Raw genomic sequence first — 27,623 nt, 5'->3', positions numbered from 1 at the left:
GGCATCTTCATCAAATGCTCACCACTTGACTTTGTTTTTTTCCAAAATGGAATATATTTATCTGATGCAGAATTCCAATGGAATACTGCAGTGAGACGTCAGGCATTGTGACACACTTGCAAATGGGGGATCCTTCCTATTACTGTCAATGACACTCTGCTTTTGCCTTCCTGTATTTTTTCTCTCTTAGAAGATGTTTTCTTACAGCAAACACTACTTATTTGAGAGACAGAGAAAGAACTCCCATATGTTGGTTCACATCCCTAAATGTCCACAATGGCCAGGGTTGGGTAGCACTGAGTTTCAAGCTCAGAATTCAGTCCAGGTCCCATATGGGAGTGGCAAGGACACAGCTAGCTGAGCCATCACCTCCTGCCTCACAATACCCACACTCAGTGGGGTGTGTCTAGCCTGTGGGGCGTGTAAGGCCTGCAAAATGATCCGGCCCGTCCCTGCCCAGGCAACTGCAGGCAGGACTTGAAAATCAATAAATCTGTAATAAGCCAATTCTTTCAAAAAGATTGATTTATTTGAAAGGCAGCGCCATGGACAGAAAGAGAAAGAGAGAGCTCTTCCACACACTGATTCCCTTCCCAAACATCTCTAATAGCCAGAGCTGGGCCAAGCTGAAACCAGGAACCCCAAAAGCTCCATCCTGCTCTTCCCATTGGGCAACAGAGACACAAAGACTTGGACTATAATCTGCTGCCTTCCCAGGAAGCAGGAAGCTAGATTGGAAGCAAAACAGAAAGGACCGGAACTGGCCTTCCAGTTATGAGGTACTGGGGTTTCAAGCTGCCACCCACAGTGCCACAGCACCGACTCCTTGATGCTTTTATCTGGGACACTTTGTTAGTGGTGTTATTGGTCCTTCTGATTCCTGGACCAAGTGAATGGCAGACTCTTCTTTTTTGTTGTCTGCTTGCCCACTGCTTGTTGTTCCAGGATGTGTTGGTTCATCACAAGTTGGCCTCTGATGAAGTCGGTTCCATGGAACACTTAATTCCGGTTTGGGTGATGTGTGGTGGAGACGAGTGTCTTCCTCTGTTTGGAACGTTCTAGTAGCCATGTCCTCTTCCTCACGCGCTCGGAATGCAGTCCTGTGTTATCTTTGGCTGTCCTCAAGCCCACTTCTTAATCACTTGTGGAGAGGGAACTTTGTATTTTTTTTTTTTTTATAGCCTAGACCTTATTTTTACTTTGAGAGTATTCCAGAATCCTGTCATATTTTCCTTTCTGACATCTCTAACACTCAGCTTTTCCTACTGGTCTCCAGTCACTCCAATCCTTTCCTATACTCTGGCCTCTCCTCTCCTCCCTATAAATCCTCCCGTTGTGGTCTCTGCTAAAGCAATCTCTGTGGTGCCCTCACGACCACAGCTTTCTGAATGGCGTCACTGCTCTCTCTGCTCTGCACTGGGCCTGGACCTGAGGGGCCTCCGCTGGCCTGCCTTGTCTGCTGCTTTTTTCCTCTGCTGCTTTCCCAAATTTCTCTTCATGGCTTAGGACCTGACCTCCCTTATGTGTGCTCTCATTCTTTCCCTCATTCACTTTTGGTTTCCTAGGCAGTTTTTTTTCCTAGGCAGTTTTAAAGCTTCTCCCCAAACAAGAACAATTTCCTTCTTTTTCTATATGCCGAGCCCCAACTCCAATAAGCTGTATCCTGAAACCCTACTTGCTTTCCCAGCTGTCTTTCTCACGTTAACCAGTGACTCCCTCTTAATGATCACAGTCTTTGCTTTTGAAGCATCTATTTATTTTTATTGGGACGGAAGATTTACAGAGAGAAGGAGATACAGAGAGAAAGATCTTCTGTCCACCGGTTCATTCCCCAAATGACTTCAATGGCTGGAGCAGGGTCAATTCAAAACTAGGAGCCAGGGTCTTCCATATGGGTGCACAGTCCCAAGGCTTTTGGCCTCCACTGCTTTCCCAGGCCACAAGAAGGGAGCTGATGGAAAATGGAGCAGCGAGAACATGAACCAGCTCCAATACGGGATCCCGGCACTTGCAGGGGAAGGCTTTAGCCACTGAGCTATCATGCTGGGCCCCATACCATAGTCTTTTATTTTTAAATTGAGTGATATTATAGCTATATAAGACAGTGTGTGTACATGCCATTTTGATATGAGCAAATCTGTCATGAATAGGGAAGAGCTTTGCTGTTAGTGACTCAAGTTCATTGTCTTGGCCCATCAGAGCTACCTGCTTTAAGGGCTGGCAGTTGCTGGGTCTGCCCTAATGGCTTTCCTAGCTCTTCTATCTTCATCCTCAGAGATATCTTTCCCTTTTTAGACTCAGCAGAGCAACCAAGCTTCTCGTGCTCATTGGCCTTAAAGGTGATCTTCCTTATGTGTGTGTTGGGCATTTTCCTACCCTGGCCCCTCTACACTGTTCCACACTGAATCTGGAATATCATTCACCCCAAATCCTAAATCCCCATCACACAGAACCACTTGAGGAGGAAATCTGTAGAGCTGAGAAGTGTCTTATAGTCCAGGTTCAAGCTGCAGAGTTTTTTTTTTTCCCCCGAAAGATTTTATTTAACAGTTTTGTAATCTCAGAACCTATGGCAACAGTGCCCACTTGTCAGTGGAGGACTGAGTTGAGTGCTAGCTGTCCCTTTAGAGGAAGCCAGTTATCCCTCTAGGTGGCCAGTTTCTACCAGGCCATGGAGGCATTTGCCGTTTGTCACTGCCCTTATGTTCTAACTGCTAGTATAAGAAAAAAACCGAATGACATATCTGCAGATGAAATTAAGATGGATACTGCCTTCTGTTTCTAGTACTACTCAGGGTCCTTCTCAAACGTCCATGGTCCTGCCCCCCACAGGATCTGCAAGGGATCTCTGACTCAGTGGCTTCACAATAAAGAACTCCGCTCAAACTGAACTAGCAGTGTGGCCTTGGGCAGGTTACTTAATCATTCTCTGCTTTGACTCCCACATCTGTAAATTAGAGACAACTTGAGTGTATACATCACACAGACGATTATTTGAGGTAAGCTCTGCAGGGAATTTAGCAGAGGGATTAGGACATGGAAAGTATAAAATAAAATCATAGCTATGCTTTTATCAGTGTTACAACTCTGCTTCACACCTGATGGTGGGGGAGTTAGATCCATGAGAGACATCATTTAGGGCAGAAGATCATTTGGTCCCTATTAAACCCTCAATATTAGTTTTGCCACCTATTTGCCTTGGGTTTGAGCAAATCATTTTCACTTCATAGGCCTTTGTCATCTTTAAGGTGTCAGTCATAGGAATCTGTTATGCTACATTCTATTAAGTCGCCACCTTGAATGCCTGCAACCCTCACTAAAGTGCCAGTTTGAATACCAGCTGCTCTGCTTCCAAATTAGCTCCCTGCTACTGTACCTAGGAAGCAAAAGGGGATGGCTCAAGTACTTGAGGTCTTGCCACACCTACACAGGAGACCTGGATGGAATTATTTGCTCCTGGCTTCCACCTGGTCCGGACTTGCTTGTTACAGCCATTGGAGGAGTGAACTAGAATATGGAATCTATATCTTCCAAATAGATTAATAAGCAGAGAAACTGAAAATTTTTATTAATATAAAACAATAGAACAGTTTTATAGTAACTGTTCCCACATTTTTGGTTATGATGTGGCATCCAAGAAAACAATGTGTAATGGTGTCTACTACACAGTCATTGCACAACAACTGGTAGCTCTGTTGTCACTGGCTGCCCTACTTCCTGGTCTGGGGACTGCAGGGAGCCAGGTGACCCAGCTGCAAGTGATATGTTACACCCACAAATCTACATATGCTTTTCAAATATGACATGTAATCCACGTACTGTAAAATTCACCCTTTTTCAGTGTACAGCACTGTGGTTTCTTGTGTAGTCAGAGAGCTGAGTAACCATTACCATGATCTAATTCCACAATGTCCTCATCATCTCCAACATGAAACCCTACACCCAGCAGCGGTCATCCCTCATTCCACCTTCCCCCAGCCTCTGACAACCACTAATCTATTTCCTATCTGAACAGCTTTTCCTATTCTAGACATTTCATATCACTGGAATCATACAGTGTGTGACTATACATGGGTCTTTGCTTGTGCGCTTTCCCGAACACTAAAGAAAACATTCCTAGTGGGAAAGGGAGGAGGCCCAAAGTCGGAAGACAGCATTGGCTAGGATAGGCCTAAGAGGAATAAAATGCAACAGACCTGGATTCTAAGGGCTGATTTAAGTGGGTGATGAGAGAGGAGCTGTGGATGGTTAGTAGCAGGAAGCACCGCGGCCAGAGGTCCTCAACACTCCTAAAGGCCCAGGCTCCAGACTTCTGTGGGCTCACTGAGTCACAGTCCGCAGGGCTGAGGAGTTGTCTCAGATGATCCTGCCAGACACTGGGTTTGGAAATCAGTGAGTTAGCTGGCACATGTGTGGGTGATACTCCTCTGTCCTGCTGGGTTCCATCCTCAGCAACCCCCTTAATAATAATGTTGGGATTATCAAATATACAGGGCTAATTTTCTTAATGGAGGATTTACAAGTTCAGCTTACTTTGCTATGTCTAAGCTGGCTCTCCTGCACACAATTTTACACAAACCAGGGGCTCAACACCCCTTGGGAGACTGGTTATATGGGAACTTTGAGGGACATGGCCAGTCTAAAGTCACCGAGGTAATAGGCCCAAGATGGGCTCATGCTGGCCCATTCTAGCATTCTTGGTTTGTGATTTCAAGGTTGATGTTTGGCTCTGGGACTCTAACTTGGGACCCACGGTCAACTGCTCTTTTACATTTGGGCTGCCAAGGTTCCTGGAGCACCCCGGGCAGGGAGGTCTCCCAGCCTTGTGCTGGTGCTTGTAGGGGAATTGTTAAACGTTAAAGGGATTGCCATTGCTGACCATTCAAGCCCTCAGGGAGCTTGTCAACATGCAGGTTCCTGTGCCTTGCTCCAGACCCACCTGAACTTCTTGTTCAGATAGTGGAAATTACTACCCAGGTGCTATCCAAACACTCTCTGAGAGTGTGAGGAAATGGACTTCCCAGCTGTGTCTGGAGCACAACCACCCTGTTGTGCTCACTCGGATTTACTGGGCAGGCCTGAGGCCTGGGATTTGGGAGCCCTGGGCCAACTCCTGGGATGCCCATGTGCCACTGGGGGAATCTCTTATGCACCTTTCAGTTTGCTTCTTTGTAAAGCGAGGGATTTGGATGAGGGGAGACGCCGGACACGGTGAGATCACCGGTATCTGTTAGAGGCGACACTCAGCTGGCGTTTCAGTAGGAAGTGTGAGAAGTCCCTTCTCCTTCTCTGCATTTCTGTTCCTCCCCTCTCTTTTCTTTCCATATTCTATTAATTATCAGCACCATGTACTAAAGCTGAAGTGCATGCTAAAGCACCAACATTCTACCCTGGTATGAGCTAACCAAATCTAGCAATTGGAGGACATTCCATTTACTGCTTGTTGCAGGAAGGACTGTGGAGTGAGCATATCAGTGCGCCAGGGCTCCAGAACCTCGTGAAGGGGACAGAGGGACAGCGAAAGAGGGCTAGCAGCAGAGGTGGCCATTGCCCTGGCAGTGCTGCTAGAATTTGTCACCTCTGATGCTCTTGACAGATGTTTGATCTAACCCTTTTATCTGCCCTGTTTTTTGGGTGAGGATCTCATTTTCACTTTGCAAAAATATTCTGGAAATCAATCACTTTGGCTGTTCTGAATCTGGGCAAGGCATGGGATACTGTACGTGGTAATTTTCTTAGGATCTTAAATCCAGGTTTGTCCCCACATGCTATTATGTATTCAGCTCTTCCTCAGGTCACACAATCATTACAAGGTTTAGACCAGCCCTGTGTAATGCTGAAGAGGAAGCCATGTTTTGCAATTCTTTCTCTTCTCTTTCCCTAGCATGTCCCCCCATAGTCCATTCGTGCTATATGCTATACCATGCAAATCAGCATGGATGTGGATTTGTTTATTTAAGTATAGCTATACTCTTTCCTCTTCCTTTGGTACAGCAAACTTAACAAAGGCATGGCGAATCCTTCAGCATACTTCTGTGTTCCTATAGTCTCTGCCCCATTGTCTGGAAAACCACAGACTTCTTTTAGATACCAGGCTTTGTTCAAGCCGTGTATTTACCAAGATCCTCACTTGAGCAGTGGCTTAACTTTTTAATCTTTGATTTATAATTTTACAGTTGCTGAAACAGAAGGCAAACCCATTCCTTTGGAGCGTCATGGTCTTTTAACTAAATTGCTTCCACTGCTGCTGCTGCTACTGCTGCTGCCTCTCGAAACTGAATGGCGAATGTCAACATCAGGAAACCTCTGCAGGGACCACCCCCGGCCTGGGAGAGGCAGGACCCCAGCTGCCGTGCCTCGCTGGATTGCTTGCTTCATGTCAAGTAACGGCTGCCACCAGGCTAAGATCAAGGATGAGCCAACCAGACACTACTTGGCAGACTTACCTTTCTCTGTTTATTTCATTTGTAATGGAAAGAGAAAGAGGGACAGATTTTTTTCATCCACTTGTTTTCTTCCAAAATGACCGTGAAGATTGGCCAAGCTGAAGCCAAGAACCCAGAACTCAATCCAGTTCTCCCATGTACATAGTAGGGACCCAAGTACTTGACCCATCATGGCTGCCTCCTTGGGGGCACATTGATGGGAAACTGGTCAGAAGCCAAGCTGGGACCCATATTAGGCACTTTGATGTGGACTATTGATGTCTCAAGCCTCATCCTAACTGCTATGCCACATGCCTAGTTCAGGGACTAACTTTGAAGCGCACCAAAATAAGAATCATGTGCTAACACAGCCATGGAGGACAAGGAGAAGAAAACATGTTTAATAGCCCACCTCTCAGGAATTCTGAGTAGGATTGAAGGAATGGTTTGATACATTTCTTAGGGATGGAAAGTACAGAGTAATCAGAATGTGGCAGAGTATGGGGCTGTTTAATCACATGTTTTTTGTCCTTGCTGGGATATGAGTTGGGAGCTGCTGCTGGACTGAGTTTGTTCGTGAGTGTACTTGGAGGACCTCGGTGGTCCGCCTGAGGATTTTTTTCCATGGAAAGCTCAGCCTTTCCTCCAGTAAAGATTGACTAAGTAGTCCTTTGAAGAGAACATCCACCCATTAGCTTCATGCCTCTTTTCTGTGGTTTGGGGCCTCACAACGAAGAAGTAGCATAGACTCTGTCTTCCAACTCTAGGATACGAATCTTTAGAGTGCCTGTGTTTATTAAAGGTGAACTCTTGAGCTATGGTGGTGGTTCAAGTCATCTGGGCCAGGTGATCAGGCCTTGTATTGAGTTAAATCCACCAGATGGAGCTGGCACCTTCAAAACTATTTGGTTTAAGGGTGGTATTGCTGGCTATTTGTAGATGGGGACATCATGGAACATGTCTGGAGTCATGGGATATAGAATTGGTGATCACATTTAACGACAAATAGGTATTAACTTGAACTTGGAAAAGAATAGACATGTGTCCTACCCCCATGAAGCTCTTACAATTTAGCTTTTCATTAGGCGTGAAAAGTAATGGCTGCAGAAAAGTAGTGCTCACCAAATGTTCTAAGCTCAGTTTTCTGAATCGATAGGATCATTCCTGTTGCGTTAAACATGCCTAGTGACCATTGCTATAAGCCACATACTAGATTTGCCCTATCAGCTTTTTTCCCTCAACAAGCTGTGCTAAGTGCTGTGATGTCAGAAATAGGGATTCAGCTTAGTGGGCCTTCCAGGCAAGGAAATATAGAGTCGTTTGGGTTAGGCAATAAGAAAGGCTAGGATTCAGGAGCATGCTTTTATTTCTGTTTCACGTGGGAATCTGCAGCATGGAGTACATTGAGGTGGCAACCTTGAAATTTGAATTTTAGTACTTTTTTAGATTATTTTACCTCTTATTTGAAATAGCTATAGAGTGAAGAAAGAGAGAGAGAAAGAGAGATCTTCCATCTGTTGACTCACCCCCAACAAATGGCCACAACAGCCAGAGCTGGGCTAATCCGAAGGCAGGAGCGAGGAGCTTCTTCCAGGTCTCCCACGTGAGTGCAGGGAGTCAAGAACTTGAGGCATCCTCTGCTGCACTCCCAGGTCATAAGCAGGGAATTGTTTCCCAGGGTCCTTGTTGGCAGAAAGCTGGAATCAGAAACAACCAGGACTGGAGCACAGGCAGGCTGACAGGGAACCCAGGTGTCTTTACTCCGCATCAGCACCTGCTCTCCTGTCTAATCCTGAGAAACTGTGTGACCGGGCAGGCTGCTTCAAGCGGCCTCTTGAAAGATTCCAAACTCTTAACAATGTGCAGGTCATGCCCCAGGCAACGGCTGACCAGTGCTAAACTTGCAGTTCCCAAGCTGTTAGATCAAATAGATTTTCAGCACTCACTGCACTGACTCTTTTGGGAGAGCGTGTTTTGCTGACCTTCTAGGTTGCCCTGAGTCTGTTTCCTCTGGAGTTAAGGAACTTCTGGCCACGTCCTGTGGCGCTCCTGGGGACTGCTCCTCAGCCCTTCATCTTTGTCGACTTTCTGTCTCTCCTTTGCTTCCTCACATTTCCACTGAGCACCTATGATGTGCCATGGGCCATGTGTGATGAGGTTTGCGTGGCCCTTTCCCTGACTCTGAAAGCTTCCACCTGCTGGCTTTACCTTTGGAGGAAAAACAACCATGTCCCAGGGGAGTATGTTAGGGGACCCCAGCAGATGCCTCTGCAGTGTGTTCCAGCAATCTTGGAATGCCTGAGATGGCCACCAGATAACCTCTTGCAAACAAGGTCACCAGGGAAAAAGCTACCTGCAGATGCAAGGGAGGGAGTCTTACTTCCTGGCTGAAGTCTCCACGCGCTGAAGCCCACCAACTGACCCCCATCCCTGCCACAATCCATCCCTGCTTAGGTTGGGAGGATTTGGGTGAATATTTCCTGCCTCTCAATAAAGAGACAGCTTTCATACAGATTATGCCTCCTAGAGTCGTATGGCTGACGAGCTTTTTTAAAAACAAGAAACACTTGTCAGATGGAAATCTGTTGTCATGAGTTCTTACCTCACTAGGAGCCCTGTGTAAGGAACCCTTCGGTTCTGTTTCCTTCATCACTAGCAACCTTATTTAATATTTAATTTAATACGTTTTTGAGTGCAGAAAAAACAGACAGATTAATCCATGGAATTTCACATTCAAAACTGTTGACACAAACTATTTGGTCTGACAATCTCACCCTGGGGCATCATTTTAGAGATTGCAACTTCTGCCTTAAATAGCAGAATTAACTACTTTTCACTCAATTTGACCTTACAGTTGAGGTCAATGCATGGGTGACACTTCCAGGTCATGTCTGTACTTCTCCATTGCTAAGAGCTTTAATTTTCTCTCTTCTCTTTTTTCCTGTGGATGTATATTGTCATTATTTTCGTGGGTTGGCATTCTATCTCTCCTCCTCCATCTTTCCCACCACTAACCACATGAAAAACGGAGTGAGATTCATAGACAGAGTGGCTGCTAGAACTTGGAGGAGCCACAGAGGACCTGGGTGGCTGCCATGAGTGGAGAACTGTGCCCCAGCCACTGACACCACAGTCATATGCTTTGGAGCAATGACTGTTTTTCTCACTGAGAAGACGCAGCATCAGTAAATCTGCATGAGTCTAAACATCCTAATGAAAGTCGGGGTATCCTGTCAAGCATCTCATGTTTTCATGGCTTTGGTGAAGACAAAACCCGCCAATCATGGAGCCGTCCTTCCACTTCTTCCCGGGAAGTCGGGTAACTGGTCACTCTAAGGCAATTTACATTTAATTTTTTTTCCTGTCCCTGCTAAAAGAAAACAAAAACTGTGTTTTCCAGGCAATTAAAATGCTTCTGCTTCAGTTGGGATGAAAGAATTGTAAGTTCTGTCTCCCTGTATGTAATTGTGTGTTTCATTTTTTCTTGTTTTGATGATTGACAGTAAACGGATAAACCAAGATATCTCTGAGTCAGGGTTGAATGTTCTCTCTTGGTGGCCTCCTTGCTAATTTGTTTGACTGTTTTGCACAATTTCTTGCTCTGCAATGGAAAGGTTTATTAAACATGAGGGGTGCAAAGCTTTTTGAATGCTGATGAACTTATTGCCGAAATTCAAATGCTCTTCTTGTCAGCGAATGCCTGTCTCACTTAATAGGATCCAAATTGAATAATGAGGAAAATTAGACTTGATCGTACCCTCAAGAGAGATCATGCGTGAGTTGTCTTAGAATACTAAAGGGGAGAGGGGTCATATTTTAGAAAAAAAGGAGGGGTAGATAATTTGGATCATTTCTAAAAAAGGATTATTCTAGGGAAACTTTATTTTTTTTTTCCAAAGCAACACCTTCGTAGCCATTTGAAGAGCAGGTTCCCTACTGTAAGGCCAGGTTAGGAGAATCGAGTCATATTCATATGAGCATCCTGTGAGCCTTGGTGGTCTAAGTCCCTCATTTGCCTGTGATGGCAAGGGGAAATCAGTCACCTGGGAAAATGAACCTGCTCTTCCTGGAGGTTCAACAGAGAGTCAGTTGGCACTCAGGTAACTGCCCAGTTCTCCCTCTTGGCATCGTGTCCTGACACTGCCCCTTCCTCACTAGGTTGCCTTCCACAGCCTTGGTGCTATTGAAGTAGGGACCATGATGACTTTCTCCTGCTGGCATCCCCTGGGTCAGGGAGACAGGCTGGGAGAACAGGTGGCCACAGCCACCCAACCTGCTGAGCAGCTGGTCAGGGACAGAAAAAGTGTGACGCGTAAGACTGACAGAGGGGAAGTCAGGGGACATCTGAAGATGGGAATGCATCCTAGGCATGCACCTGCAACAGGAAGCCAGCAATTGGGAGTGGATGCTGTGAGGAAGGCTCCTGAAACAGAGGAAGTATAGAGAAGAAAGGATGTCTCCAGGGATGGTCAAAATTAATCCTCCAGATTAATTCAGGAAAAAGGAACGAAAGAGCAGGAAGACTGGACAAAGGCCTAAAATGTTAGGAATATTCAAAGAAAAGTGAAAATGAGAACCAAAATCTAACACACTGAAGTAGTACTCTTCTAGAAAAAGAGAGTGGACACCAACAGAAAGCTTGCTGTTGCAGGATTTTCATTTAGGATTTTTTTTTCCTTTTGCCAAGAGGAGAAAAGGCTTGTATGATGTAAATTCATGATGTCCATGTGTCTTTTTAACATGGTACCAATATCCTTCTCAAAGGAAAAACAATAGTATATCTAAGATAAACACCACCATTTGTGCAAGTGCTCCTTTCAGAATGTGTTTCCTTGTATTATTTTTGATTAAATAAAAGACCTGATGTGCTTGATTGTAAGCTTGCTGGAAGCTCTGAGAGTTGTGAAACTTATGAGCCTACTTTTCCTCCCTTGGAATGTGTGTATGTTTGAATGATTGGAAGATGATTAAGACTCATCTCTACTGCTTCAAAGTATGATCCATACCTTCAAGTACAGTAGGACATGGAAAGCAGGGAGGTAGAGGAGGGAGAAAGCAAGCTACAAGCCACGTGAGACCACACAGTCCGGGAAGATTAAATGAGCAATGGAGTTTGACAGATAAATGGAAAATGTGGGCTATGAGATGATGAGATATGTAAAAATAGGTAATTTCTCAGGAAAGCAAGGATGAGTGAAGGATCACATGCAGCGTGATTAAGGGACTCGGGGAGGGGCAGTTGGGAGGGAGGCAGATTGCACTGAATGGCGGGAAAAGGGCAAGTTGGAACTCTGGATGGCGCATCCGCCAAGCCGTGGAGAATGTGCGCAGCCTGGAAATAAAGGCGGAAGAGATAAAAAGATCTCATGGTTAACACGAAATTGTGAGGACAATAGAGGAAGCCATAAAGTGTCATTAGTCCTTGGGAATGAGAGCGTTTTTAGAGAAATGTGTTAGTCTATGGTCTCCATTCATTTAAGAACAAAATAGTCTTCACGAACCTTTTACAAAAGGTTGGTTTATAAAATGAATGCTATTAAAGGAAAAAAAAGCTCAGCATTATCAGGGGGAAGTTGAAGAAAAGATTGCATCTAGAACAACGGAAGTGGGGAGGAGGAGGTGAACACGCCTCTTCAATGCCTTTGAGATACAAGTTTGAAATTCAGGATCTTAGGAAAGAACAGCAGATAATTTATACTATGGAAACTTGGGTGGTGCTGGACTTTAAACTGCTGTCAATATTTTAAAATATACTCTTTCCATAGTGTTTTGTCTGATAAGAATGAGTGAGATGAAACTGAAAATGTCTGGGGATTGTTTTCAATATGATAACATTATAAAATTATTCCCAGTGGTAGGAATAACATTAATTTTTCAAAGATGTCGGTATTTGGAGCAGGTGTAAATGCCTGGGATGATCTGTTCTGCTTCCCTGTGTTTGTGCAAGGAGATCCTTGCAGTCAGCACCAGACCCCCTTCAGAGGGAGGCTGATCAGGTCATGGAGGTGGAAAGCCTTAATGAGATAATGATGTGAAGGCCCGTTAACACTAAGTAAGAACATAACCACGAGGGACGATATTGTTGCTTATTAATTGTAATGATGACACGAAGGAAAGAGACAAGGTGGCACTCAATTACAGAGTCCTCAGGAGGAAGATTGTTCCCAAAGGGCAAGTTGGAGTCAGCATTGGAAGTAGGTCAACAGCTAGTGGAGCTGAAAATTTATGGCCGTGGCAGCCACAGAGCTGGTGGCCAAGCAGGAGGCAGTGGCTGCCTTCCTGACGGTGGCCAGGGCTGGAGCAGGGACCGCTGCGGTTGCCAGGCAGGGCATGGTGTCCTAGACTCCAGGCCCATTCCAATGTCATTCGTGGGCAGACAGGCAGGTGTCCAGAGCTGGCCTGGCTGTTCTTCCAAATCTGTGATCCTCCCCTCCCTACACGTGGTACGTGAGTCAGTTTCAGCAAGCAACTCTTCCCTTGGCGTGGGAGGGACCCGCGGCGTGGCCTAGCGACTAAAGCCCTTGGCGTGGGCTCCCTACCCTTTGCGGAAGCCCAGAAGATCTGTTCTTCTGTGTCAGGCACCCAGATCCAACCATTATGAGTGGATTTGAGTTTCACTGCCTTCACTCTGCTTGAAGAAATGATTGTTGACCTGTGCGCTTCCAGGTTCACCCAAGGTGGGGAATTGTAGGCTCAGTACATGTTGGCCACGCGACAGTGTCCTTGTGCATTAAGTGGGCAGAGTACAGAATGCATGGCAGCAGCAATCATGGTGGGGGAAAAAAAACTCACCGAAAAACAAAGCTTCTGGAAATTGTAGGACTCTTCATGGTGGTCGTGGAAGCTTGTAACAAGGGCCAGCCTGGGGAAGCTGACTGGGGCTGTTCACCACTGTCCCCCCTGCTGCTTTCTGGGTCGTTGGACGCCACCTTTGCCAGTAATGAGGCGATTGGTTTTCTGTGCCAGGAATTTGAAATCCCACAAGATTCTTCTTGTCCTGTGTGATGATGTCGCTGACCACTGCAACAGAAAGGGTGTAACCTTCTCATCATTGGCTTTTTAGGAGCATGTACACCTCATTTTTTATTACATGTGTGGTTTGAGGAAGGCAAAAAGTGAGAAGGGCTGGACTGTAAAACCAAAGCTATGGGTCTGGTGTTGACTGTTAGGCCTGCAGCTCTGTGGCTCTAGCACAGAAGTTGCCTTAAAAGGATATTTATTTTTTTCTATTCATTGCATTTATTTAAAGGGCAACAAGACATACAGAGATCTTCCATCCACTGGTTACTGTCCAGATACGTGTTAACAGAAGCACTGAGCCAGGCTGAAGCCAATCTGGGTATCCCTTGTTGGGAGCACAGAGGCAGCTATTTGCATTAGTAGGAAGTTAGAATTAGGAGCAGAGCTGGGACTTGAACCCAAAAACTCAAACAGGGGATGGAAGTCTTCCAAGTGATAGCTGCATGGCTGGTCACACACCTAACCCATATCTTTTGCCTTTCTAAGCTTACTTTTTCCATTCATACAGTGAGGGTTACTGAGAATAATGTTTCTGATTTCAAAGTCATTTCCTTCTTGTTTAAAAAGATTTATTTTATTTTGTTACTGGAAAGGCAGATACACAGACAAAAAATCTTCTATCCACTTAAAAAAAAAAGATTTATTTATTTTATATTGTCAGATATACAGAGAGGAGGAGACAGAGAGGAAGATCTTCCGTTCAATGATTCACTCCCCAAGTGACCACAACAGCCAGGGCTGAGCCAATCTGAAGCCAGGAGCCAGGAACTTCTTCCAAGTCTCCTACATGGGTGCAGGATCCCAGGCCATCCTCAACTGCTTTCCCAGGCCACAAGCAGGGAACTGGATGGAAAGCAGGGCTACTGGGATTAGAACCGGTGCTCATATAGGATCCTGGTGCGTTAAAGGTGAGACCTGAGCCGCTAGGCCACGCCGTGCCAGCCCCCTACCCACTTTTTGAAGAACACATGCATATGCTTGCCTGGGCCATACAGCCATTAAGCTTTTTTCTTCAAAACAAGAGCATTTCTTTATTAAATAGATGAAAAATGAGACTTTGAGAGCCCACCTGCTGGCTCACTGTCCAAATGCCCACATGACTTGGCTAGGCTGAAGATGGGAAACGTGAACCCCGTCTAGCTCTTTCATGTGGGTGGCCGAAACCCAGTTACCTGAGTCCCCAGTGCCACCTCCTGTGGTCTGCACTAATGGGAAGCTGGAGTCACGCACTGGAGTCAGGAATTGAAGAGAGGTGCTTGGGACACGTTGATTAGGAAGCAGGAGGCTGAACACCTGCCCCTGTGAAAACTTTTTGAGGAAAGTAGTTGGTAAACCTGTCTGATAAGAAACACTGCCACAACTCAGAGTGGACAGTTAAGATCAGACTTACCAAAGAACCCATGCAAAACTACTAAATGTATGATCACATAGAAAGTATGCGTGAAAGCGTTCTGCTGTATTGCAGGTTCATGTTTGATGACATGTCTTGGGTTGGCAGACATGACGAACACAATCACTGCTCTTCTACATGGGGGATTGAATCACACACGATATTGTCTTCCTAGCCAGTTTTGTAACTAACGTATTTTATACAGAAGGAAAGTGCCACTTTTTGATATCCCAAAAAACTCTCAGTGAATACATTATTTCGGTGATATTCATTTAGTCACAATATTGGTAAAATTGGTAAAATTTATTTTTCAAAAAATTTGGAAAATCTCAACTGTCATGGCATTGACGAACTAAGGAGTATTTGGTTTCTTAACCATAAAATTTTATCAACAAATAAATGCCTTTCTAGATGTTGATTGCTCCCAGAGAAAGACTTTATCTGGGACATCAAAATGATTTAGGTGCCCTGAACAGAGAGAGGATATAACACTATTTGGATCATCATTGAAAATAAAAAAAATTGGACCATCATTGAAAGTGAAAATTATAACTTAAAAGAATTTTAATGTCTTTGGCTACAACAGCTGAATAATGCCAGGCTGGACCCAGAGAGAGGAATTGTGTTCTGAGTTGCTTGTGGGTGGCGGGGATTCAGCTGCTTAGCTCATCACCTGCTGCTGCTCGGGCGCATTGCAGAAGCAGGACCAGAAGCAGGAAAGCCGGGATTGACCTATTGCTCCAGGATGGGATGTGGGTGTGCCAAACAGCAGCTTTACTCACAATGCCACATCATCTTCCCCAACCAATTCATTTTCGCAAAGAAGAATATTAGCACCTAGAATTTCAAATTCGAATTTCAGTAATTTATTTTCTGCCTCATAGACAAATCTGTAGACTTAGTCTTATTTTGTAACTTTTAACAACCAAACTGCCTTTTTTGGGTATTCTTGCTACTTTGGTTTCTTCTCTTTTCCTTTCCTGAAAAAACTCCAAATTGTTACTCAGTATGGTTACATTCAGCTGACCATAAAAAGTTAGAAACATTCAGATACAGGATTTGATTAAATAAGAATACAAGAAACTGCTCTGTTTTAAATTAAAGGAAAGACACAGTTCTATATATGGAATGATCACCAAGATGCACATTTAAAAAGCAAGGTTTAGAACACAGTGTGTGATACGCCACCGTTTACGCACATACCTGCACATCCATATTTGAATGCAGTCGCTCGCTGCGGAAGGACACTGCAGGAATGGGAACGGTGGCTGTCCCTGGGGGAAAGTGACGAGTTGGAAGATTGGACCAAGATTCTATATATATCTTGTTATGCCTTTTATACAATGTGTCATGTTCGTATTTTATTTAGTCATATTTTTATAAAGAGAAAGAGCTATTTTTATGGAGATGAAAAAATGCAAAAAACACATTGTTGGGAATAAAAAGCAAGTTACAGTATCGTGCAAATAACATTTGATGTTTTTATACAGTGATTACATATACATGTATGTGTAAAGACACACAGGACTGTGTTAACAATGGTTCCCCATTGGGAGGAAGAGAGAACGTAGTGCAGCTATGTAACTTTAATAGTCTGAATTTTTAAAGCCCTATGTATTTGAGATAGAGCGAGGGAGAGAGACCTTCTGAGCACTAGCTCAGTCCTCAGATACCTGTAACAGACAAGATAGAGGCAGGCAGAAGTCGGGAAGGAGCTGCAGCACGATCTCCCATGTTGGTGACCGAGGCCCCTGTGCCTCCCAGGCACATGAGCCTTCCAAAGCAGCATCCAAGCAGAGGTGGGACCCGATCCCTGCTTCTCTGCTGCAGGATGCAGGCATCCCAAATGGTGCATTAACCCACTCTGCCACAATGTCTTTCTCCCATTGCATTTTCTTTTTTTTTACCCAAAGAACACTCATACTAATTCAGCTTCAATACTTCCTAAACCCCCAACACGAAGTTGCTTTTGTCTTTACACAGCTGCACGGTAAGCCTCACACTGCTGTCTGCCGTCACAGCCCAGCTTCTTTCTAGACCTCCTGGCTAGCCTCTGAGGCTGGCTGAACTCTGTTCTTTCACCTTCCTTCATCAGTAGGCGCAGCCAAGGTCACTTTTTTTTTTTTTAAAGATTTTATTATTATTGGAAAGCTGGATATACAGAGAGGAGGAGAGACAGAGAGGAAGATCTTCCATCCGATGTTTCACACCCCAAGTGAGCTGCAACGGGCCGGTGCACGCTGATCCGATGCCGGGAACCAGGAACCTCTTCTGGGTCTCCCACGCAGGTGCAGGGTCCCAAAGCTTTGCACCGTCCTCGACTGCTTTCCCAGGCCACAAGCAGGGAGCTGGATGGGAAGTGGAGCTGCCGGGATTAGAACCGGCGCCCATATGGGATCCCGGGGCGTTCAAGGCGAGGACTTTAGCCGCTAGGCCACGCCGCCGGGCCCCAAGGTCACTTCTGACAGGTCGCTGCAACACTGCTTAGCTCCAGTCTTAACTGCTTGCCTTTTCATACACCCGTAACTATTGCTGGTATTCTCACTCCGGAGGCTTCAGCCTCACACTGCCTACATTGTTCAGGAACAGTCCCGTACTTTCTGGATCATCCCTGTCAGCATACAAATGTGCCTCCAACCTCAGACAATGGTAAAAAAAATCAAGAGATGCTCCTGGATTCCCTGCGGCTCAGATACTCCAGTTCTCTGGGCTTCTTCAGAGCAGTTCATCTTGAGGAAGCTCCTTTTTCTTCTGCAAAGGCATTTCCTCCCCCCATTGATTCTTTGCTTTTTGAAAGAGAAAGGTTTATTTCTATGTGATGGGAAGGGAGAGAACTAGAGAGATACAATCAGTGAAACAGATCATCCACCTGCTAGTTCACTCCCGCAGTGTGCACGACGAGCCTGGCTGAAGCCCAAGCTGTTGTCTCCACCTGGGTTTCCCGTGCGAACGTCTCCCCAGGATGTGCACAAGAAGGAAGCTGGTGTAGACGTGGCAGTGAGACTCATCCAACCATTGCAATAACGGATGTGGGGGTCTAGGGAAAAGCTGAATCCATTGTGCCCCCAACACCCACCCCCTCATTCATTCTTTAATAGGCACTGGGGTCTCCCCTGACCCCCACCCATATTCCCTCTCCTGCCCTCCCCACTGTTCTCCCCTCTGGTCTTTTTTTTTTTTTTAAGATTTCTTATTTATTTTTATTGGAAAGTCAGATATACAGAGAAGAAGAGAGACAGAGAGGAAGATCTTACGTACGCTGGTTCACTCCCCAAATGGCTACAACAGCCAGAGCTGAGCCGATCTGAAGCCAGGAGCCTGAAGCCTCTTCCGGGTCTCCCACACAGATACAGGGTCCCAAAGCTTTGGTCCATCCTCAACTGCTTTCCCAAGCTACAAACAGGGAACTAGATAGGAATTGGGGCCACCAGGAATAGTACCAGCACTCATATGAGATCCCGGCGCATGCAAGGTGAGGATTTTAGCTACTAGGCTACTGCAACGGGCGCTGTGTCTCAATTCTAAACCGCACCTAAACTACAGGCTCACTACCTTTTATACATCACTAAGCATGTTAAACTTTTGAGCAAAAATCTCAAGCTTAACATGCCCCAAATATATATATATGTGTGTGTGTGTGTGTTTATATATTTCTTTATATGTATATACCTGTACATAAATGTGCATATATACATATGTTTGTATATACACATATATGTATATGTATGTACTTAGGTATATATGCTTCATAACCTTTTTCATATCTCAATTAAGTGAATGAGCCTTATCAAGTGGCATGTTATTACATATATATAATCATAGATATTATAAAGGACATGACTTGGGCATTGCTAACCTCTGTAATTAAGATGAGCATACAATGAACTTGTTATGAAAACCCCTTCCTTATGAAACCTTAATTAGAAACCTGCCCCATGTCAATATTCTCCCGCGGTCAATCTTTTGCAGTAGCAATAGGGTGGCCGTGTGCCCTGCCGGCCTGAACTGTCCTGGGGCACACTTGTTGTTGCAGCATAATTGTTAATTGCAGCCCCTTTGACTCTTTAAAGAATCTCGGTTTGAATGATAAATTATATGTTCGACCCAAGTATTAAGGTCTTTGGGAAAAACGATCGAGGCGCCATTCCTATTTATTGGTATTACCTTGTCACAAGCTGTGAAAACAATTTTCTTTTTGATTGTTTCTTCCTGAGTTGTCACAAAGACCTTCACATAAAATCACCCTTTCCCATTAAAGTAATTATGGAAACCCCCTTTAGTAGTGACCACTTGTTTTACTTCTCAGATTCCAGAGGCCAAATGCAGACATTTCTTCTGCTGGGTCAGGATCAAAAATTGTTCCGAGGCACCCGTCTTGGACAGGGGAAATGCTGTCTGATCCATGAGCGTCTCAAAGAGATCCTTTCTTTACTCCCCGGATTAACATTCGCTTGTAGAAACGTGATTCTAGCGTAGGAATGGTTGTAGTCCAGTGAATGGGAAGCACAATGCTGCGCACGTAATTTCAGTGGGACATACATTTTTCCGGACCAAGTTACTTAATGTCTCCAGAGTTTTTACCATGGACTGAGTAATGGAAAGGTAAATCTGGGTGGCCTCCTTAGGCATAATCCCTGCAAAAAAAGATTCAATCTGTGATTCACAAAGGAAGATTTCCTTGAGTTGAGAAGAATGACAGTTTTGCACCACATATTTTTGCAACTATATTCATGGCTGACAGAAGCAGCAACTCCATTGATTCACTATTTAATGTTGGGAAATTGATTTTTACTTTTTCCCATTTAGGCCTGTGTCCTCATGGTATTGTTATCTCAAGTCACTGTAAAAATACATTTTTTAAACTAATGTAGAATCATGAGGACAAAGCCACTGGCACAGAACATTGTTATTTATTCTCTAATTGTTTTTGCTGTTTTGTAAGCCTTCTGCAAACTATGGGTTATTCTGCTCATTTCTGCTTTCCTGACACAGTTACTATAATAATAAATGATACTCTTAGTAGAATATCATGAGCGTCTGTAATAATAGATGAGGAATGGCCTCATCATTTTTGTTGGTATCTTGCATGAAAATTAAATTGAATGCGATGAAGTGGTTAAAGTGTTTGTCTTCTTCCCCTCCCTTTTAAAATTGCAAAATAAAGGTACATTTCATAATTATGTCAGCTTCATTGTAAGACACTAATGGGAAATCAATAGCATTCCACTCAGGTGTGGATTGGGATACATTTCATGTTTTTTTTTTTTTTTTTTAAGATTTATTTTATTTTTATTACAAAGTCAGATATACTGAGAGGAGGAGAGACAGAGAGGAAGTGGAGCTGCGGGATTAGAACCAGCGGCCATATGGGATCAAGGCGAAGACCTTAGCCATTAGGCCACGCTGCCGAGCCCCCAAGGGATACATTTCATGTTAACAAGACATGAGGAAAACTGGATCCTAAGTCCCCTTTTCACTCCAGGAACTGTGGGAAATAGCTGAAGACACTTTTGTAATGACTGTTTTCTTATTTCAGGTGTCAACTTCCTGTTCTCCATCCCGCCCCTCCTATCCCACCTGGTAGACCCACAGTGGGCCTGGAGATCTCTCTTGCATGAGTCAGAGACATCCTTGACCAGGGAGGTTCAAGAGCCTATTTACTCACCAGGGCCTTGGCAGTTGCCCCAGGGTTGACAAGGGAGACCCATGACTTATAAGTGGTGGCATCAGGTGGTTGGAAGACAGAGTGACAGACCGGACTTCCAGTCTTCTGGGAAGCCAGTGTTTCAGTGGCATGGATTAGCTGTCTCTGGTAACAGTGTGACACAGATCCGTGGACAAGCCATAGCCAGGGCTGGGGTGTCACCCTTGGGGGATCCGGGACATGATCATGGGCTGTTCTGAGAGTAGCTCACAGAAGCTAAAACCGCTGCTCCGTCACCTGGAGGGGCAGAGGGGCAGCACAGGCACTGCAGCAGGTGCTCGTGGGGAGGGGTCATTGTTTCGGAAATGCATTTTGCTGGCAGTTCTACCCACGAGCGGAGCTGGCCTCAAGGGGTACTGAACAGTCATTGTTATGCAGCACACACTGAAACAGCTCCGTCCTCCTCAGTTCTGCCCCGCCCCCTACTCAGAGGAGCGACTGTGTAACTTGATTGCCCCACTTTCCCTCATTGTGTCCCCACCAGACATGATACGCTCTGGCCCTTGTCCACATCTCATGTTGACCCTGTTTCTTAGGAAATTCCACCCGTGTCACCCTGGGCCCATCCCCACTTTGGCTGGCGATGGGAAGTTATGACAGGACCTGATCAGAAAGCGAGCCGAAGGGGTGGAAGCGTTTCCTGGCACTGTCTCTCCTGTGTGGAGCTGGAGGGTGGAGGGCTGACCCGTCCTTGGACGTCCTCCGCGGCAGTCCTCTGCTCAGAGGTGTCAGTTTTCATTGGTCATGGCAGCATCACATGGGTAGCAGTCATGTTTTTCGGGCAAGGACATTATTTTTAGCACCCTTGAAATCATGCACGAAGACAACTACAACTCCGGTGGAGCCAGAATCATTTTATTTTTGGTGTAGCCAGGGCTTGCCACACCTGAGGGCGGAGGCGCTGGTGAGAAGGGAGATGGCCCAAGAACGGGCCAGACCACTCTGTCAACAGCAAAGGCAAGGACTGCACATCCCTGTCTCCTGGGACTGGCACCTGGACAGGGCACTGGGCTGCCCTCCCGGCGCACATGCACCCTCACCAGGCACTCCCGGCCTCACCCCATGGTTTGCCTACAGCCTGATTCCTCAAAGATCAGAAAGACAAAGGATTCAGCAGCGCCTGCAGCTGATTCCTGCTTCGACTGTGTGATCGCACAATCCGGGCCTATTTTCTTTTAAGTGTTTATAGGCCACAGATCAAATCTTCACGTCCCTCCCCACCATCCCTTTGAAAACAGCAGCAACGCTTTACATAACAACTTAAGCCAAAGAACGTTTTCTTAAAAAAAAAATGCCCACAGCAGTTTTGGTTTGACACTGTTTATGTTTCATTTTTTGCTCTACTAATCCAAGATTTTCTGAATAGCTTCCTAGCCTAGCCAGAACACACTCATTGAGTTATGGACTAGGCAGGGCTTTGATTTAACATTCAACTCTCGGGAAAATTTCTCATGTGACTTAGAGTGATTTCCAGTGAGAAATCAAGAGGACCATTGTTGGTTCTTAATAATTATGTGGTTTCGGCATGTCTTTCTCACATAAATGAGCACGGGGCATAGAATTTCCAGTGGTGGCATAGGGCACACACACACACACACACACACACACACACACACTCTCTCATCCCACACATCTCTGGTGCTCAATCATTAACTCCTCTCCTGTTTGCCACAACTTCCCCACTGCTTCTGTAACTACTGAGTAATAATACATAGAGAAAGATGCTTAAGTAAAGCAACCTATCGTCATAGTTGTTCAATTCCAGGAAATGAAGGCGGTGAGACTTGACATAGGCAACTCAAGAAGGAATTTTTCTAGGCAAGTGGTGAGGCCACAGAACTGGAATCGACAGTATCTGCTCTGAGAAGGGTCAGCAGGTAGTCGGGCCACTCTTCTCAGGTGATGCTGACTACAATCTGAAAAGCGCCATGCAGAAGGTTTGCGCCCGAGAGCTGTATGGCTCTCTATGGGTGAGGCCACACTGACCTTGTGGCTTCCTCTCATGAAAACCCCGTCTATACTCTCACAGGATCACCATGGTGGTGTGCAGTCCTGCTAAATTCCTCAGTAAACCTGAACAGGAGAATATGGACTTGCGTGTAAAAAATAAACCATAGACAGACACAATCATCAATGAGGAGCGAGGCTTGCGGTTCGAGAGGGGCATGTGGGGGTTACCTTAATTGCAGCAAAGGTCAAGAGTCCCCTTGGTCATCGTAGTCGCCGGATATCAGCACAGAGGTCACTTCCGGAGGGCTGACTCTGTTCTTAGCCGCATACTTACTACTTTACTGACTTTCCTCTCCTCTCGGCTTCATAGTTGCCCAATAGGTTGAAACCACCAACATGCCTGTTTCAGAGCTGTGGGAAGTATGCATGGGCATACTTCCAAACTGAGCTCTGTGGCTTACTGGAAGCTATATTTATTTATTTATTTGTTTATAATTTTTTAATTTTAGATGATGTTTACATAGTTGATCAGGGTGGGAAGGACTGGGGAACTGTATTTAGACACTGGAACCAGGTAATATATTTTTTCTTCAGCTCTCCACTGATGTGTAACATCAACAGGTGTGTGTGTGTGTGTGTGATACATAGTTTTTCTGCTGTCATCCATTTCCCCCCTTTTCTGTTTGTGTGAGACAGACAGAGAAAGAGAAAGAGAGAGAAATTTGCTTGTGTTGAAGTCTCTTGCCATGGAATCTGTTTTTCGGAAAAGCCTCACACTAAGTTCACATTTCCTAGGAAGTCACCCTTAGAAATTCCTAAGAGGAGTTCACATTTTCTGATACTGATATGTAGAAGGTTTCAAATCCTCTGAAAAAATGTTACGTCTCCTGGTGCCCCCTTCCCAGTCTCTGCACGTGCCAAGGCCCCCTGCTCCTCTCCTCTGCTCCTTGGGTCTTGGCCTCTGCACAGCTTTTGTGTCCCTTTGCTTGGCTTTCACATCCAGGCTCCCTGACTCCATACCTCCGTGTTGCTTAGAGAGGCAACTTAAAATATACAATCTCCAGACGGGAGTGATTTCACCAAATGAAAAGCAGACAGGGCCTAGAGGAGGCGGGGGTGTCCAGTGTTTCCCCTATAGCAGTTTGATGTGATGGCTTTGTCTCTACCTTGTCTGCCTGGCTGCCTGGCTGCTGCTCACTCCCCAAAGTTGGAATGCCCACAAACTGCACCAAGATAGGACGTGCCTTCCCTTCTGCCCGCTAACCCAACACATGGAGTTTTCATTGTACCTTATCTCCTTACTCTCATTTCTGCTTCACCTTAGGCTGTAAGCGGCCTGTTTTAATATGTCTCAGGCTAATACATTGCTTACAGTGCCAGCCATGTATGTCAGAGTCTGATGTGAGCCTCAGCTGCTTCACCCCTAATCACCCACATGGAGTCCCTGGTTCCTGCTTTTGGCTTGGATCAGCTATGACTGGTCTTTGAATTTTGTCCTTTAGATAAATAAATAAACCTTAAAAAAAAAAGCGTGGTTCAACAGGACACATGAAGGCTAAAGTTGAGGACTCCTGTTGGGATGGGACAACAGCATCACTGAAGGAAAGCTGTTCTTAAGAAGCCCATGCTGCCATTTTCTTTTCTTCTTTTTGAAGATTTACTTAGTTTTACTTGATAAGCAGATTTTACAGAGAGGGAGAGACAGAGAGAGGCCTTCCATCTGTTGGTTCACTCCCCAACCGGCTGCAACAACCAAAGCTTTTAAGTGGATCCAAAGTTGTGAGCCAGGAGCTTCTTCCAAGTCTCCCAGAGGGGTTCAAGGGCCCAAGGACTTGGGCCATCCTCCTCTGCTTTCTCAGGCCATCAGCAGAGAGCGGAAGCAGAAATGGACCAAGTGGAACAAGAGCCCGTGCTCTAAGGGATACCAGCACCCTAGAGCAGAGCATCCATGTGCTACGCCACTGCACCACCTCTGAGGCCGTTTTCCTTTTATCATTGCCCCCCAGTACTCAGATTTTTCATAAAAGACAAATCACTCATACATTTCAAGGAGAAACCAGGGGCTGGCATTGTGGCATACCAATTTATGCCATCTTCTGTGACACCAGCATCCAATTTGGGCATTGATTCATGCTCCTGCTGCTCCAATTCCCATGAGTTCCCTGCAGATGGTCCTAGAGCAGCGGAAAATGGTTCAAGTCCTTGCCAGCCATGAGGCAGAATTAGAAAAGGTTCCTGGCGCAGTCCAAGCCATCACAGCCATATGAGAAGTGACCCAATTGAATGATGATTTCTCTCTCTCTCTCTCTCTTCCCTGCCTCTCTTGTGTGTGTGTGAGGGTGTGTAACTCTGTTTCTAAAATAAATAAATAAGTCTTTGAAACAAGAAGAGAAGCCAGATTATTGTTTTCAGAGCTTAGTTCATTCTAAAATTCCTGTGAGGGAAAAGGCTATTACTGGTTAGGCTGTACCCAGTGCCTGATGTGCCTCCTCCTCATGGCCATAGCATGCACTTAGAGCAGCTTGAGGCTGGACTTTCAAAGTGGTTTCAGGTCCAATTTCTGAGCTCTAGTGGGGATGAAAGCCCTTGTACCCACCTCTTGTCTCTTGTTAGTGCTTTGCGTGGCTTTTTGCAAGATGCAGCCCATGGATTTCTGTAGTACAAAATAGATAAGATGTTCAGTATCTTTCATTTTCTGCAAATAGTCTGTATTTACAATACTACTCCAGTGGTTTCTGACTACCGCTTAGGGCAATTTTGCTTAGCCTAGCGGAATGTCCTGGAAACTATTGGCAATGATTTAGCCTCCAAAATTGGAACGCATTTAGTAGAGACAGAAAGCCTATGAACAAATAGTGGGCATGTGCCAGAGTAAATAAGTGTGGTTCATGAGCTGCGGTCAGAAATGTCTCTCTTTCAGTATGCAGGGCAAGGCTTTTGCCAGCATTTGCCATAAAGTCATCACACAGAGCAGTTTTCTCTCTCCATCAGACAGACTCAATGAAGCAGGGCTGCTAGCCTCCTACTCTACTTCTGGGCATGGTCCTAGGTCAAGCCCGAGGAGACCTGAGCCCAGGGGCTTCTGCTGCTGTTGCTCTTTCCCTTCCGATCTCCAGGTTTTTTGTGAAACGGAGTGAAAAGATAGGGCGGGGGGCGGGGAGGAGAAAAGCAGGGAAGGTTGGACAAGGCAAGACTCTTTGCAACACTCAAAAGCTCCTCCCAGGATCTCCTAACAAACCACAGAGTCGGTTTTCTTCCTTCTTTTCCAAACCCAAACTTTGGCCCTTTCAGCATAACTCCTCCAAAACACTTGGTGAGGAATTATTAGCCAGGCCAAGTATTAAGACGACGCTAACATGTTTTACTCCCACCTTCCTATGGAGCCCGAGGAGACAGACATGTATGGTTTCCTTTCCAGGCGGTTTGCATTTTCCTTTAGAACTTAAGTCCTTGACCACACAGTGCAGGAGGGTTTTGTAGGCGTGGGTTGGGCTGCCAAGATTCCTGGTGCAGTATGTATGCTCGCCCTCTGAGTTTGCAGTCCTGGCTTCACGTAGTTTTCCACTCCTGTGTAGACTCTGTTGTCTTAGCAACCACTGAAGTTCAAGAAGCAATAATTAAAAAAAAAGACTCAAGATATCATCAATCAATACCTGTTAAGAATCATGCACTGGGGGGGTATATTGTTATAGGGACACCTTGAAGAAAACCTATAGTAAGTGATGTATTTTACCAAAGCCTGCTCATGGCTGCTGTTGTCATCTTACTATAAAACAGTAAATTATGAATGAATGCTTTAGAAATACCTCCAGCTTGCCAGACTGAGGAATGAAGATGTAAATTCAAAGTATGATTTCTGTGCTAGGTAACAGGTTTACTAAGTCTTTCCTGTACTTATGGACCCCATAGTAAAATTTAACCCAATGTTCCCTTGGCACCCATTGGGTGCCAGGCATTATGCTAGAAACCAAGGCGGCAGAATGTGTCAAATGTTGGCAGTTCTGACCTGTGAGACTTACAAGTTCACACTCCATTCAACTGAGAACCTTAATCATCCTTCTATTTTTTTCAGTGGGAGAGACAGGAAAAATCCCAGACCCTCACACAGAAATGAGTAACTCAGCAATTCAAATACCATGGGATTAGCACCATCTTATAGGCGTGGTCAGAGGCGGCACAGTTTCTTTATGGCCACAGGGTTAGCGGGCTGGGAATCTCATGTTCAGCTAAGAGGAAAGAGAACTGGCTGAGGACTTAGAAGTGCCAAGTGCATTTTATATTCCTGTTTCTTGCTCACCCAGGTCATCATAGGCAAACTACTTAAGTTCTTTAATTGTAGCTTCCTCTGAAAAATGTCTACCATCCTGTTTGTTTAGATTATTTTGGGGGGCAAGGTGGCAAGGAGGGTTAAAGGTCTAAATATACATGAAAGCACATTTAGAACGGTGCCCATCATATAACATGCTGTTTTTATTATTTGTCCCAGGGTCTTGTTTGCTGGTCAAGCCTATACCACCAATAGTATTTACCTATTTATCTTCTATGGATCTGTGCATCCATCTGGGGAAAAACTTCCACGGAAATGGAAAGAAAAGACAGATAAAAGAGTGAACTTCAAAAGCTCCATCAATTTCACAACACTTTTGGGATCTGTGATAGCAGCCATGTGTCCATCCCTACAGAGCTGTGGGTCTTGGGAACTTAATCAGGTCTGTCACTGAAGAAAACAGGTGCCTGATAAAGATCGTTTTAACTTAGGAAACAAAACAAAGTCAGAAGGAGCCCAGTCAGGGATGTAAGAGGAATGCCCTGTGATTTCCCGTCAGAACTCTCTTTGTACTAAAGCTTTTTCTTGAAGCCTCATTGGGCATTTTTCTGCTAAAGCTTTGCGTATCTTTCTCAAAACACTCTCCTCTTAAGCAGGTATTCTTGTTCTCTGACTTTCTAGAAGCTCAGCAAGACAGATGTCTGAGCGTCCCAGTTAGCCACTACTCTGACTGCTGTTCTTGCCCAGTCTACTTGGCTTCTACCTTTTAGAAGCCATTGCTCTGGAAAAGCAGAGTCCCATCTCCTAATCCAGTTCTTCAAAGAAATACTTCAGCATCTCAAACTCATTCCATCGGAAACTTCCTGG

The 27,623-nt window shown here is 45.2% G+C and overlaps 1 long non-coding RNA gene across 2 annotated transcripts in view; it reads right to left on the bottom strand.

Moving 5' to 3' along the window:
• LOC131482755 (uncharacterized) overlaps positions 1-27,153 on the bottom strand; it is a 42,134-nt gene extending 14,981 nt beyond the window's left edge. The window contains exons 1-5 of one of the 2 annotated variants that reach the window (XR_009247269.1): positions 27,019-27,153; positions 25,861-26,085; positions 25,086-25,142; positions 19,375-19,469; positions 12,950-13,445 (exon numbers count right to left, since the gene is read on the bottom strand). This is a non-coding gene — a long non-coding RNA (uncharacterized LOC131482755). Of the gene's footprint in view, positions 1-12,949; positions 13,446-19,374; positions 19,470-25,085; positions 25,143-25,860; positions 26,086-27,018 lie in introns of those variants that run through there. The other variant, XR_009247270.1, reaches the window with a different exon arrangement.
• Positions 27,154-27,623: the final 470 nt, after the last annotated feature.

Source organism: Ochotona princeps, chromosome 20, assembly GCF_030435755.1.
Source record: "Ochotona princeps isolate mOchPri1 chromosome 20, mOchPri1.hap1, whole genome shotgun sequence".
Taxonomy (NCBI): Eukaryota; Metazoa; Chordata; class Mammalia; order Lagomorpha; family Ochotonidae; genus Ochotona; species Ochotona princeps.
Note: the sequence above shows the minus strand (reverse complement) of the source record. Positions and strands in the feature narration are given on the sequence as shown.